At 52.0% G+C, this 5,000-nt stretch overlaps 1 pseudogene; it reads left to right on the top strand.

Annotated features, from left to right (window-relative positions):
- Positions 1-510: 510 nt before the first annotated feature.
- The window catches only part of LOC122418753 (uncharacterized), an 8,668-nt pseudogene continuing 4,178 nt past the window's right edge, over positions 511-5,000 (top strand).

Here is a 5,000-nt window from a genome sequence, read left to right as displayed (position 1 = left end):
CGTGTGCGGAGATGATGGGAAAAGAGAGAGAGGTGGGGCATGCCCCCCCGGACCGTGTTGTCCGTCGTTGTTTTTTTTTTTCCATTCTCGTGCGCAATTCGCCGCTACTTTGATAAGTGAGCAGACACGCCGCCGCCGAACGGCCGGTCGATCGAGTTCCGGAGCTAATTGTTAGTTTTTAAAGGACAGATACTGACCGGATCGCTCGCGCAACGGGGGCGAGCCCGCATGTAGCGTGTTTTTAAAGAATTGTTCGCACATACGAGAATCGGAAGGTGTCATTTGATGAAAGAAAAACAGCGTGGTTCGAGCACGTGGTTCGGTGGTTGGGTAATCGAACGCGAAATGTTTCCACTTTGATTTTCACTCGTCTCGAACTGATCGCATCGCTCTTCCGCCAATGAAAAATTCATACGGAGAGAGAAATGTGTGTTGTGTATGTTGTTATATAAACATCGTACCAGGCACCCACGGATGTGTTGGAATTCTCATGGTTTTGAATAAAATCGACGACCTCAGAGCAGGCGAGACTACCCGCTGAATTTAAGCATATTACTAAGCGGAGGAAAAGAAACTAACCAGGATTTCCTTAGTAGCTGCGAGCGAACAGGAAATAGCCCAGCACTGAATCCCGCGGCACTGCCGCTGGGAAATGTAGTGTTCGGGAGGATCCACTTATCCCGGGGCGTATGCTCGAGTCCAAGTCCATCTTGAATGGGGCCAATTACCCGTAGAGGGTGCCAGGCCTGTAGCGACCGAGACGCGTTTCGGGAGGATCTCTCCTTAGAGTCGGGTTGCTTGAGAGTGCAGCTCTAAGTGGGTGGTAAACTCCATCTAAGGCTAAATACGACCACGAGACCGATAGCGAACAAGTACCGTGAGGGAAAGTTGAAAAGAACTTTGAAGAGAGAGTTCAAGAGTACGTGAAACCGTTCAGGGGTAAACCTGAGAAACCCAAAAGTTCGAATGGAGAGATTCATCGTCAGCGATCCTGGCAATTGTACGGTTCGCGATGTCAGGGACCTCGGTCCCGCGGCACGCGTCCGTATGATTTTTTTGCCGGGTGTCGTCGTCGTGCACTTCTCCCCTAGTAGGACGTCGCGACCCGTTGGGTGTCGGTCTACGACCCGGGTGGGAGCCTGTCATGTGTTACGCTTCACGGCGTCATGTGGCAGACCCCCGGTTGTCCGACCAGCTGCCCGGCGGTACTCGCACGGTATTGAGTCGCAATTTGAACTGCGTCCGGCCCGCCGCAAGCGAGGCCAGTGTTTCCCGGATGTACGGACTTAGCGCCGTCACCGGGCCTGGCCAGCTGTTGGCCGGCGGTGTCCTGGGACTGGCTCTAAATACCGGTCGGCGACGCTACTGCTTTGGGTACTTTCAGGACCCGTCTTGAAACACGGACCAAGGAGTCTAACATGTGCGCGAGTCATTGGGATCTGTTAAGCCTAAAGGCGCAATGAAAGTGAAGGTAGGCCTTGCGCCAACCGAGGGAGGATGGGCCGCGTCACGATGCGGTTCCGCACTCCCGGGGCGTCTCGTTCTCATTGCGAGAAGAGGCGCACCCAGAGCGTACACGTTGGGACCCGAAAGATGGTGAACTATGCCTGGTCAGGACGAAGTCAGGGGAAACCCTGATGGAGGTCCGTAGCGATTCTGACGTGCAAATCGATCGTCGGAACTGGGTATAGGGGCGAAAGACTAATCGAACCATCTAGTAGCTGGTTCCCTCCGAAGTTTCCCTCAGGATAGCTGGCACTCGCGTGTTCTAAGAACTTATGCGAGTCTCATCTGGTAAAGCGAATGATTAGAGGCCTTGGGGCCGAAACGACCTCAACCTATTCTCAAACTTTAAATGGGTGAGATCTCTGGCTTGCTTGAACTGTGAAGCCATGAGATTTCGGATCAGAGTGCCAAGTGGGCCAATTTTGGTAAGCAGAACTGGCGCTGTGGGATGAACCAAACGCAGAGTTAAGGCGCCTAAGTCGACGCTTATGGGATACCATGAAAGGCGTTGGTTGCTTAGGACAGCAGGACGGTGGCCATGGAAGTCGGAATCCGCTAAGGAGTGTGTAACAACTCACCTGCCGAAGCAACTAGCCCTGAAAATGGATGGCGCTGAAGCGTCGGGCCTATACTCTGCCGTCAGTGGCAAGTGAGGCGGTCGGCTTTGTTCTCAGAGTCACCGTCATGAAGCCCTGACGAGTAGGAGGGTCGCGGCGGTGTGCGCAGAAGGGTCTGGGCGTGAGCCTGCCTGGAGCCGCCGTCGGTGCAGATCTTGGTGGTAGTAGCAAATACTCCAGCGAGGCCCTGGAGGACTGACGTGGAGAAGGGTTTCGTGTGAACAGCCGTTGCACACGAGTCAGTCGATCCTAAGCCCTAGGAGAAATCCTATGTTGATGATGGTGTTGAAGTCATTATGTTTTTTTATTTTATAATAATAACAAGACACACACCCATTGGGCGAAAGGGAATCCGGTTCCTATTCCGGAACCCGGCAGCGGAACCGTATACAATTCGGGCCCTCGTAAGAGAGTTCGTCGGGGTAACCCAAAATGACCTGGAGACGCCGTCGGGAGATCCGGGAAGAGTTTTCTTTTCTGTATAAGCGTTCGAGTTCCCTGGAAACCTCTAGCAGGGAGATAGGGTTTGGAACGCGAAGAGCACCGCAGTTGCGGCGGTGTCCGGATCTTCCCCTCGGACCTTGAAAATCCAGGAGAGGGCCACGTGGAGGTGTCGCGCCGGTTCGTACCCATATCCGCAGCAGGTCTCCAAGGTAAAGAGCCTCTAGTCGATAGACTAATGTAGGTAAGGGAAGTCGGCAAATTGGATCCGTAACTTCGGAATAAGGATTGGCTCTGAGGAGCGGGGCGCGTCGGGCTTGTTAGGGAAGCGGGTTTGGCTAACGTGCCGGGCCTGGGCGAGGTGAAAGCGGGTTGCCTTACGCAAGTATGCGTAGCCTGTTGGATCCGAGCTCGGTCCCGTGCCTTGGCCTCCCGCGGATCTTCCTTGCTGCGAGGCTTCTTTGACGGCTCACGCCGTCTTGGTCGTCCTCTTCGGCCGCCATTCAACGCTCAGCTCAGAACTGGCACGGACTAGGGGAATCCGACTGTCTAATTAAAACAAAGCATTGCGATGGCCCTCGCGGGTGTTGACGCAATGTGATTTCTGCCCAGTGCTCTGAATGTCAACGTGAAGAAATTCAAGCAAGCGCGGGTAAACGGCGGGAGTAACTATGACTCTCTTAAGAGTCTTAGTTCTCCTGCATTGAACGCGAAGTTTCCCGCTCGGGTGTGACGACCCCGCTTTAGCCCAGTTGGTCGACCGGAACCGGCGACGTGGTCCGAGTCTGCAAAGAGGAGGGCTGCCGAACCAATCCGGAGGAGTGATGTCCCGCCACATGGGCTCCTCCGATTTTATAGATGCATAAAGCATCAGTACTTCGAGATAAGTAGTATGGGGCGAATAGATCATTTTATCGTGCCCGAAGGAAGCAATGCGCGTCGAATCTAAATTCTTCTAAGACAAGCAATGCGCGTCAATCCATCGACTACTACGCTAAGTCCCAATGAACTGAGGAGATACTCAAGACATCGAGCATCGAAGAGGCCGCATAAGATCGCGTGCTATTTACCGAGTGGCTGCAGGCCAAGGGCACTATCGACGGTATATGCAGTGTTTTACACTTGGGGGGATATTAATCTCGAAGGGGAATGAAGACCACTAGTCTCGTACTGAGAGGTCAAGCGGAAAGTCCGCTCACCGGGATAGTCCGATGAAAACTATACTTGTATAAGGCGAATAACATATCGTAGCGACATTACGACGCCTCATAAGTCACACTTGAGCAGTGTACGACTTACTTATGACGTTCTATGGCAATCTAGGCAAACGACTCATCATTTGGTACATTAGTGTCTAAGCTTAGCAAAACACCCCAAAGGAACAAAATAATGGCACAAGCAAATAATTTAAGCCTCGGACTGGTAAGATCACGTTCCAATCGAACCAGAGCGGGTACTCCCGTTAGTGAGGGAACAGTTGTTGACGACCCAGGCGAGAACTCGGACAATGAGAGAGGAGAAACTTTGGAGATCGTTGTACCCATCGATCAGGCAAACACGCGATGTAGTAAATGTGCTCGACGTGGCAGTCGAAGAATCTTTAACAACTTAAAAGATCTAAACGAGCATATGGCTAAAGACCACCCTCTTTTGAGGGTGGTTTTTATTTGCCATTTTTGTGGTAGAAAGTGCCCAAGTAAGCACAGCTGGGACTGCCACAGGCCAAAATGTCCGGGCGCTCCTGTTGCAAACGACCGGCAACACAAGTGCGATCATTGTGCGAGGTCCTTTAACACCAGAGTAGGGCTCTCGCAGCACGAAAGGCACGAGCATCCACGAGCAAGAAATGAGCAAAGAGAGGCACAAGCCAATCGGCAACGTGGCCAAGGCGGAAGACCTGCCCATGTGTGGTCTCAAGAAGAAACCGCACTCCTCATCGAGCTAGATGAGAGATTTCGAAATGCTCGTTTTCCTAATAAGGAAATACAACGGTTTTTGCCCAACAAAACATTCAAACAGATCGGGGAAAAACGAAGACGCATCCCAAGAGATGTGCCAGAAGCAATTGAGATCGTTTCTGACAGCGACTCCGATAATGACGAAGAGGAGGAGGTTTTTCATGACGCGGAGGAAACCCAAGAACCCCTAGATTTAACTTTTAACAACTTGACGACGCAAGAGGAAGAGGACGATCAGTCCATTGACGAATGGCAAACGGCCATGGACGAGTTTATACTCGCCATTGAACCAAATGAGAACAATAAGTTCCGAGAAAGCACGAACAGGCTCAAACAAATCTGGCAAGAGCATAAAAACGCTCAAGAGTCACTCGAGCACCAGATTAATGCATTCGTCAACGAGCTAAACGTCGTTTTAATCGGGGTGGACAAAGCTCAGCCAAATGGCGAGCAGAGAAATCGGCGCAATGCTCAAGAA

This window comes from Venturia canescens, unplaced genomic scaffold (assembly GCF_019457755.1).
Source record: "Venturia canescens isolate UGA unplaced genomic scaffold, ASM1945775v1 PGA_scaffold_46__1_contigs__length_34147, whole genome shotgun sequence".
NCBI lineage: Eukaryota > Metazoa > Arthropoda > Insecta > Hymenoptera > Ichneumonidae > Venturia > Venturia canescens.
This window is presented reverse-complemented; position numbering and strand designations above follow the sequence as displayed.